The sequence below is a fragment of the Danio rerio genome, chromosome 24 (genome assembly GCF_049306965.1).
Source record: "Danio rerio strain Tuebingen ecotype United States chromosome 24, GRCz12tu, whole genome shotgun sequence".
Lineage (NCBI taxonomy): Eukaryota > Metazoa > Chordata > Actinopteri > Cypriniformes > Danionidae > Danio > Danio rerio.
Window position 1 is genome coordinate 8,242,003 of NC_133199.1, and position 11,051 is coordinate 8,253,053.

Below are 11,051 nucleotides of genomic sequence, written 5' to 3' on the forward strand. Positions count from 1 at the left end.
GCACAAATAAGTTACGTTGAATAAATAGCACTTCTTCTGTGCATAACCTTTCTTGTTGAATTGCTGAACACCTCCTTAATTGTAAGTCGCGTTGGACAAAAGTATCCGCTAAATCAGGGGTTCCCAAACTTTTCAGCCCGCGACCCCCAAAATAACAATGCCAGTGACTCGCGACCCCCAATATCCTCTGAGGTGGTTATAAATACAGAAACCTTGCATGCAATGACGCAGACACACCAATTAAATTTGTGTCAGTGCTTTAAATGTGCCAGAAAGGATAACCTGATGTTATAAAATCAAAATGCATCTGACGCTATTGCTGCCTTTAATATAATGTTATTACCCCAGGGGTCGCAATCAAATAGAACTAGTAACTATAAGCTACTATAGTAACTATATAGTATATAGTAACTATAACCACCAATTTTTTTTCAGTATAGTTATGGATAAAATATGTTAATTCTTATGGTTTATTAAAAATAAATAGATTTTTTGAAATCACCAGGCGACCCCCCTTCATTGCCCCGTGACCCCTCGGGGGGTCCCGACCCCCACTTTGAGAACCACTGCGCTAAATGACTAGATGTAAATGTAAAAAAAAATGTTCTTGCATTAACATTTCTAACAGAAGCTTCTGCAGGGCTGAGTTCAAGAGTAAAATATGCTAGTTTGGAAGTAAGGCAAGGCAAGTTTATTTATATAGCACATTTCATACACAGTGGCAATTCAAAGTGCTTTACATAAACAAGAATAAAAGAAACAAGTAAAATAAAAATAACAAATAATAAAAATGCGTAAAAAAACAACATTAAAACAGGTAATATGTGATATAAAAGAATGAAGAAGAAGAGAAAAACAAGATAGTGCAATCTGTCGGATGCAGCACAGTGCTCATTCAGTAAAGGCACAGCTAAACAGATGTGTTTTCAGTCTTGATTTGAATGTGCCTAATGTTGGAGCACATCTGATCATTTCTGGAAGATTCCAGCAGCAAGGGGCATAGTGGCTGAAAGCTGATGCACCCAGCTTTGACTGAACTCTTGGAACTTCTAGTTTATATGATCCTAAAGATCTGAGTGATCTGTTAGGTTTGTATTCCCACAACCTTGCCTTGGCACAATGAAATGTGTGCTGTTAAACCTTTGAAAAATTTATCTTGAAAGATCATGTGCATTTTATTCTAGTTCCATTCATATAGAATGCCCCTCAGATGTTATCGACTGTGTATTTCGGGGCTGTGATCCTATAAGTTTAACCATATACAAGAGCCTCAACGCCTAATAGATGTGAATCAATTTACTCTTTAATGATCAACAACAGGTGGAACATCATAAAAAAGATTCCTGCTGAGTAAACTTGCTATGGTTTGTTTGCAGCTGGAACTGTCAACAGAGAGATCTTTGGGTAAAGACCCTTAATGGGTGACATGCTACTATTGCTAGCTGAGGACTATGCTATAGAACCTTTAATATAATCCTCTCCTCACAAGAACTTCGGGCAGCTTACTTATTTAAATTTTTCGATCAATCTAATAGTCCCTACTAGAAGTACAGGCTTAATTGCATCCCTCACCAGCAGGACTGCAATCTCTGCATGCAAGGCACTAGATCAGCAACTAAAGTGCCTATAGAATGGTATGAGCAGGGCTCGAAATTGCGACCATTGTGGTCGCATATGCGCCCGAAAATTAATCTATGCGACCTCATAATATATATGGGAGCATTAGTGCGACTGCAGATAATGGTTGTAGTGCGACCTGTTTTGATTTTTTGTAAAAACGTGCTGAATCGCTCTTCCCTGCCGATATATTGGTTCATATTAGCTGTCATTCACTCAAGGTATTCCGTGTCAGATGACAGGGAAGGAGCTTTTATGACCACAGGAAATGCAAACTGCTGAAGAGTAAAAACTTAAAGCACACAGGTTTGCAAACCCCACCTAAAGTTGAGGCGCAGATGAAAGCGATCATGACACGTCACGTGGTGAATTATGATCCGCCAGCTGTGATCAATCGAGTACGCGCTTTTTGGAGAAGGCGCCTGAATCTCCATGCGTTGCATTCACTGCGTGTTCAGCGTCCGCTAAAAGTCAAATCTAAGACTGTACATATCATCGCCAAAGAAGCTCGCCTTTACTAGGTTTACACTGAAACTGCGGCTCATAACAAAGAGCGGTATTGCGCCGATGGTTAGCGCAAGAATCCTGCTCTGCCTGCTCATAAATTGGGTCGGCTGACTCGCCAGCTTTTCCACTAACACAGAAAAATGAAGATCAGCTCAGACTGAACCTTTAAATTGACACAAACTGAAACCAAAACTTTTAAAGAGTGATAGAAGTGAGACTTTACTTTCTTTCTTTTGTCTATTCTTTTTAAAGGTGTATAGTATTTTTTTATTTATTTACTGATGACTGCTTTGCAGCTTTCATCATTGAATTGAATGATTTATTATAATCTTTTGTTTGTTTTGTAGCAGAAATATTATTTTATAAATTGACATGCATATAAAAACAGCAGTACAAAATAAGTATTTCTTACTGCAATGCTTCATTTTTGTTTGATGCAAACTATACAATTATTTTTCATAAAGTAACAGACTTTTTATAGCAGATAACCTACATTCATGCACATTCAAGGCCGTATCATAATGAGAAATGGAATTCATTGTTACTATTGTCATTTTTTATCATCATTAATATTCAATGGCCTAATTATTAGACATTCATTTAGGAATTATTGCACACAAATATCAATGTCTTCGCAGCATTAGTTAGATAGTTGTTTCTGGTTTTTGTCAGTCCTATTGATGTTGTTTTAAAATACAATAAATCCCTTAAAAAACAATTTGCAGCTGTGCTCATTCATTTTTGGTGGGTGCTCCTAAATTTTTTCTGGTGCTCCTAAAAGTTTTTTGGTGCTCCTAAATATTTGAAGTTGGGAGCACCGGTGCTACCAAGTAAAAAAGTTAATTTCGAGCCCTGTATGAGGTAGAGTAATGGCGACTCAAGACTAAAACTGAGGCACTGTAGGGGCCCTCCTAGGGGTAAGGGGTGATGCCTTCACAAATTCCCGGGGAGAGGTTTTCAGCATCTCTAGGTTGTCCATCTTAGGGCCACTTTGTCAGCTAAACGAACTACGGAATGAACCGCCATCTTATCCAGCATATGTTTTATGCAGCAGATGCCCTTCCTGCTGCAAGCCATCACTGGGAAACATCCATACACTCATACACTACGGACAATTTAGCTCGCCCAAATCACCTCTAGTGCATGTCTTTGGACTGTGGGGGGAAACCAGAGCACCCTGGAGGAAACCCACGCAAACTCCACACAGAAATGCCAACTGACTCAGCCAAGACTTGAACCAGCGACCTTCTTGCTGTGAGGCGATTGTGCTACCCACTGCACCACCATTAGGCCCTTTATTAGATGTATGGTACCAAATAAATGGATCTAAAAGGATTTGTATTGTAAACATCAAATAAAAGTTAAAAATGTATTATTTTTTTTATTTAACATAAAGTTTTTAGTTTCAATACTCCCAAAATCCTTCCACATAAATCCACAGATTTTTTTTTTTTTTACAATATTCTGTGCAGTAGTAGCAAAAAAATAAAAACTCCACAGATTCTGTCTGGCTCTAGTTATAACTCACAAAAAACTACAAATAAATATATGTGTTTAAACTTTGATATTGACAAAATTTTGATATTAAAGTCAACAGTTGATCAGAGGACATGTTCGGCATCTGTATGTTGAGAGAGCACTCATGCGTAATGCCCACGAACAAGCACACAACCATTGAGCGGTGAATGCTGTGTAGCAGGGACACAGTCATGCAGGAGTAAAAGGTACATTCTGGTTCATAAGCATGTCCTGTCAAGGTTATTCCATTAGAGACGGGCCGTCTGGCTGCCAGCCACTGATGTGGCTCCATGTATACCCACTAAAACCACCCTCCAAAAAAAACGAAGATCGTTCTGGCAAGCTCATTCTCCGTTTTGTAGACTTGCATATACAGTTGAAGTCAGAATTATTAGCCCCCTTATTTATTTTTTCACCCAATTTCTGTTTAATGAAGAGAAGACTTTGTCAACATAAGTCTAACCATAATAGTTTTAATAACTTATTTCTAATAACTGATTTATTTTATCTTTGTTATGATGACAGTAAATAATATTTTACTACATACTTTTTCAAGACACTTCTATACAGCTTAAAGTGACATTTAAAGGCTTAACTAGGTTAGGTTTACTAGGCAGGTTAAGGTAATAAGTTATTGTATAATGATGGTTTGTTCTGTAGACAGTCGGGAAAAAAAATTGCTTAAAGGGGCTAATAATTTTGACCTGTAAATATGTATATCATATATAGTGTTCTCTCCAGGATAGTGCTGGTACAAATATCTAGAGGTTGAATATTACATATACATGGCTGATAAATAATTTTAGGCACTATATTGCCAATGTTTGCTAACACTTTATTTTGAAAATTCTGCTGATAATAACATTGGACCTACATGTCTGTTAACTTAAAATAGACATTCTACTGATTATAAAAAACTTTTTTAAGCAGAATATATATATATATATATATATATATATATATATATATATATATATATATATATATATATATATATATATATATATATATATATATAYACATATATATACACACACACACACACACACACATACATACAGTTGAAGTCAGAATTATTAGCCCCCCCCCCCTTGAATTTTTTTCTTTTTGTTAATAATTACCAAATTATAAAATTTTATTTAATAAAGGTTTTTTTTATTGAAAGAAAAACAAGGTGAATTACTACATACAAAGATTTGACAAGACTTTTTTGTTGCATTTTTCCTCCATGAACAACCTCCCCTTCAAATAAAATATATATTTATATATTAATAATAAAAAATAAACAAAATAGTAGTTATAATAATAATAACAAAAAACAAATAAAATAATTAATTCAACAAATACTAAATTAAATAAAATTTTTATATAGTCGCAGTTTTCATAGCACAGTGAGGAAGTATTTAAAGACGCTTATGCCTTTGCGTGTTGCCGTTTTTGGTTGGAGAAAATTAAACATTAAATACTCTCTTAGCGGATCTACTAACCGTTTTTATACAGTATGGAATCCAGTGATCTCATACTTTGAAAAAAGATGTAGCACTTATTTAAACTAATAGGGAAATTAAAAGGTCTATGCTCTAAAGAATAATCCAAATGATGTTTAACAGAGCAAGGAAATTTTCAGATTATATTTTTTTTCTTCTGGAGTCTCATTTGTTTTATTTCAGTTAGAATAAAAGCAGTTTTTAGTTTTTTTAAAAACTATTTTAAGGAAAAATTATTAGCACATTTAAGCTACATATTTTCCCCTATAGTCTACAGTACAAACCAACATTATACAATAACTTGCCTAATTACTCTAGTTAACCTAATTACCCTAGTTAAGCCTTTAAATGTCACTTTAAGCTGTATAGAAGTGTCTAGAAAAATATCTAGTCAAATATTATGTACTGTCATCATGGCAAAGATAGAATGAATCAGTGATTATAGGAAAGTTATTAAAACTATTATATTTAGAAATGTGATGAAAAAAAATTTTCTCCGTTGAACAGAAATTGCAAGTATAGTATAGTAAGTATAGAATATATTGCAAGTTTACTATACACTTTGTGAAGTAATATTGGTAACACTTCATTTTGATGGTCCATTTGAGTATTAGTAGACTGTCTGCTTCCATCTGTTGATACAGACACTCAACAGACATTTAACTGACTCTGAAAAAAACTTTGCAAACACGTCAACTCTCTGTACACAAATCCTAACCCCAACCAATCAGTCTACTTATAATCTAATGACAATTAATTGGCAGATGCAACTTTAATTCAACAAAATGACCGTCAAAATAAAGTGTAACCGTAATATTTTCTGTCTTTTAGTATATATTATATAAGAGACTTGCTTTGTTTACAAGTTAAGTAGATCTATTTGGATTTGCATTGTACACATTAAATAAAAGTTAATAGTATTTTTTATTTATTTTAAGTTTTTAGTTACAATACTTCCAAAATCATTCTGCATAAATCCACTTTTTTTTTTTTTTTTTTTTACAAAATTCTGCGCAGAAATAGCTAAAAATATCTGCAGATTCCAGCACGTTCGCCTCACAGCTAGAAGGTCGCTGGGTCGCTGGTTCGATCCTCGGCTCAGTTGGCGTTTCTGTGTGGAGTTTGCATGTTCTCTCTGCGTTCGTGTGGGTACTCCGGTTCCCCCCACAGTCCAAAGACATGCGGTACAGGTGAATTGGGTAGGCTAAATTGTTCGTAGTGAGTGAGTGTGTGTGTGTATGTGTGGATGTTTCCCAGAGATGGGTTGCGGCTGGAAGGGCATGCGTTGCGTAAAAAACTGCTGGATAAGTTGTTGGTTCATTCCACTGTGGTGACCCCAGATTAATAAAGGGACTAAGCCGACAAGAAAATGAATGAATCCGCAGATTTTGCCTGGCCAATGCAATCTCACGGCAATTCGTAACTTTTTGATTTAGTGGCTAATTTGTTTGAATTCGTACGATCTAATTCGTACAATTTAGTATGATTTGCTCATCACCCAATGACGGTTGGGTGCCACGCCTCCTTTTTAAAAATCATACATTTTCGTATGACTGAACTCGTACGAATTAGCCACTAAACTGACAAAACGTAAAATACGATTCCTCGTGAGATCAGGCTGGCCTGGCCCTACTTATAGTCAATGAAATGTTAATGAGGCCATTAAAACTAAGTGAAACAACATGTATATTAATTCCGCAATTTATATTTAAACCATAACTACTTGAGGAATTATTTTTTAAGTGGACATTAAATTAAAACATTTAATGGAGTAGTTACAAAATCAATATATATATTTATAAAAATAATTAATGTTTTTTTTTTTAAATTATTAATGTTAATAGCTGTATCGTAAAAACTTTAAACTGCAGTAATTATTACGTTTAAAAATCTACCTACCGATCTACTTTTTCAGTACTTCAAGACACAGTTAGAAAATTACTGCTTATTCGTTTTGGCAAATCTACATGATATCTGCATTTATGTGTTTATTACATGTCAAGAAAAAGAGCAAATTGTGGCTTTGAGAGGAACTCTTGATATCACTCGAGGTTTAAATAAATTAGTCAGGATGGATTAAGACCTGCATTTTAATTAAGCACAAATTAAAAATTCACAACCGGTGTGACGAATATGCAGATTAAAACAGAGGATATGCTAATTAGATGTTACTGGAGTGTTTTCTGACCAGTGGCCATTAGGAGGGTAGCTGAGGGCACTGCACTGCCCCTGACACATGAACCCAGATAAACAACTGCAGGCTGATCTCCAGTCTATCAGCCTTATGCCTCTGGAGCTCCAGAGAGCTCATAAAAGTATTCTCTTTGTCATGCCGTTTCAGTTGGAATTACTTTTAGTATCACTTCTCACAGCAGCCCCGAGACATCCTATCAGAAGACATTAACACAGGAGGTCTTGCTGAAGTTCCCTGGCAAGACCTGTGGGGCAAAGGGGGCAACTAGAGAAAGCGGTGTATAGAGGAGATCAGATACCCTTTTGTTTGTGTAAGAGAAAACTTTGAACTCTGATATCAGGTCACACTTGATTTGTGATTTGATCAGTTGTACTTCGTAAGGCGGCAACAGGTTGGCATCATGCAAAAACATTTAATAAAAATCTATTTGATTTGAACGCGCTGAGACTAAGTAAGTGATTGTTTCATTGATTTGTTATTTTTAAAACCGAATTATACACTCGCCAGCCACTTTATTAGGTACACCTTACTAGTATCGTGTTGGATCCTCGTTTGTCTTCAGAACTGCCTTAAAATTTTTCGGCATATGTTTAACAAGGTACTGGAAGTATTCCTCAGAGATTTTGGTCCATATTGACATGATAGCATCACGCAGTTGCTGCAGATTTGATGTGATCCATGATGCGAATCTCCTCTTCCACCACATCCCAAACGTGCTCTATGGGACTGAGTTCAGGTGACTGTGGAGGCCATGTGAGTACAGTGAATTCATTATCATCCTCAAGAAACCAGTTAGAGATGATTCGTGCTTTATGATGATGATGATTTGCGTGGTATCGTGCTGGAAGCAGCCATCAGAACATAGGTACACTGTGGTCATAAGAGGATTGACATGGTCAGCATCATTACTCAGGTAGGCCGTGGCATTGACATGATGCTCAGTTGGTACTAATGGGCTCAAAATAAGCCAAGAAAATATCCCCCACACCATTACACCACCACCACCAGCCTGAACCATTGATGGAAGGCAGGATTGATTCTTGAATGGAAGGCCAAATTCTGACTACCATCCAAATGTCGCAGCAGAAATCAAAACTCAGAGCAGGCAATGTTTTTCCAATCTTCTATTGTCCAATTTTAGAGAGCCGGTGCGAATTATAGCCTCAGTTTCCTGTTCTTAGCTTACAGGAGTTGTGGCTGGTGTGGTCTTCTGCTGCTGTATCTCATCTGCCTCAAGGTTCAGCGTGTTTTGCGTTTAGAGAGGCTCTTCTGCATACCTCTGTTGTAACGAGTGGTTAAAGTTGCTGTTGTCTGGCCATCCACCTCTAACCTATGGCATCAACAAGGCATTTGTGCCCACAGAACTGCCGCTCACTGGATATTTTCTCTTTTTGGACCATCCTCTGTAAATCCCAGTAGATTAGCAGTTTCTGAAATACTCAGACCAGCCCGTCTGGCGCCACAATCCACACCACATTCAAAGTCACTTTTTTTTCCCCCCAATTCTGAGGCTCGGTTTGAACTGCAGCAGATCGTCTTGACCATGCCTACATGTCTAAATGCATTGAGTTGCTGACATGTGATTGGCTGATTAGAAATTTGCGTTGAACAAGCAGTTGGACAGGTGTACCTAATAAAGTGTACACACACGAATACATTCATATAGCCATATTTTATTAATGTGCTGTTTTAGTTAAACTATGGCCACATTCCATTCTATTAAGATGTTAGGTACAAAAGGACCAAAGTGAAACCGGACAAAGGACTAATTCTAATCTTGACGGAGAATGCTTATAATGCTCTGGAAAATATTCAGATCACTTCCAATCAGTGTGCTCATTTTTAAAATTTTTTGCCAAACCAGACTGAAAAAAGTATACCCATAGATTTAAAGCTCATGATCCAAGGAAGGAAGGCCATGGACTGAATTTAGTGTAGTAGGTGCCATTGTTCTAATACTGCACAGAAAATGTCAGTGCTTGGCCAGAATCACAATTTTCCATTGTTGCCATAAATGTTAATTTGGCTAAAAGTGATGCCACCTGGGATATTTTTTTTTCAGATGAACCCTTTCAACACTGTGCTCATAAGCATGCTGTGCTATAAAACATTATATACTGGCATATGATCTTAAAATTTGCAAGTTAATCTCTCCTCAGTGTGTTTCACAGAACAGAGTTCTAGCAGCTGAAATAGACTTCCGTAGTGACTCCTACAAACATAAAAGCAGACTTTGCACCTTCTATATATGGTCTCTAATCTCCAATGATTCAGGAAGACATTTTCATGTCTTTAACTACCCCCCACCCAAACCTCTGGTACCCTCAAGCCAAATCCATAACCCCTTAAATGAGAGTCTCTACACACACATGGTGCACGAGGCCCACATATCCCTCTCAGGAGTGCGTTTCGTGCAGCTGGGACAGGGTTCCGTGCAGCAGAGTCTATTTCTGGAGAATTCTGTCATCCGTGTCAGTATTAAGGTGCCATCACAGTGCCTGGGGTCACACACATATACTTTAGCACCTTTTAAATCAGACGCCTTCTGTGATTGATGAAGTGAACAAGGAGCGTCTCAAAGACTCTGCAAACAGACCCACACCTGCGATCCTTCTGTCTTATAGCAGGACCTTTCTTATGCATAGGCAAGAGGGTCGTACAAAGGCAGCAGTCAAGATAAAAGACGCTGCTTTCCATATATTGCGTAGTTCAATCTCTAAGTAAGAGTGACAGGCCTTTGATGTCAGTGTTTAGCTCAGAATACCTCAATCTAGAGTAATATGCATAGCCGCATCTGTAAAACGCTTCTGCCTCTGAGACATATTAGTTCGCAGACTCACAAATGTTTTTGACAATAACATTGCCTCAAGTGGAGAATTTCCACCTTCATTTGCTTCCCGCCGTTCTAAAGTAAAGCTATTAATTGTGTGTGTGGATGGCGTTACCAACGCACAACTTTTTTTTTTTCCCTCTTCCTGTTTTGCTTAAGTCATGTAATTGCAGTAGACAATCAGATGCCTGCTTTATGGGCGCATGGTAGAACTGTCACTTCCTGTTGGGTGCAGATAACACGGGAGCTGTCACAACCACTTACCCTGCGCTAATGCGCCCCACGCAGCGCTGATAGTTTCATTGAATCAATCAGGCTCTTCTGTTTTCCCAGCTTCACATCTCGCTTGGCATGCGGCTCTTTATCTTGTTAACGAGACATAATGAACAGTTGGTGAAAACTTCAGGCACTTCAGGGGACGTGATGCAAACAAAATGCGAGCGTGGCAAAGTCAATGTGTATCCATCTATCTATTGTGGTCTGTGTCAATGATGTTTCCTCCTCTACTATTAGAATGCTTTAGTTGCAGAAGTGCTTCAGTAAGATTCTTGACTTGAATTATTGAATTCTGACCCTACCATCTGAATGTCACAGCAGAAATCAACCCTCATCATGTTTTTCCAATCTTCTATTGTCCAGTTTTGGTGAGCCTGTGCGAATTGTAGCCTCTGTTTCTTGTTCTTAGCTGACAGGAGTGGATGCTGGTGTTGTCTTCTGCTGGTGTGGTCTTCTACTGCTGTAACCCATCTGCCTCAAGGTTCAACGTGTTGTGCATTCAGAGAAGTTCTTCTGCATACCTTGGTTGTAACGAGTGCATACCTGCCAACACTCCCGTTTTTCCCGGGAGTCTCCCTTATTTCAGACCCATCTCCCGTTTCCGTTTTGTTCTGTCTCCCAG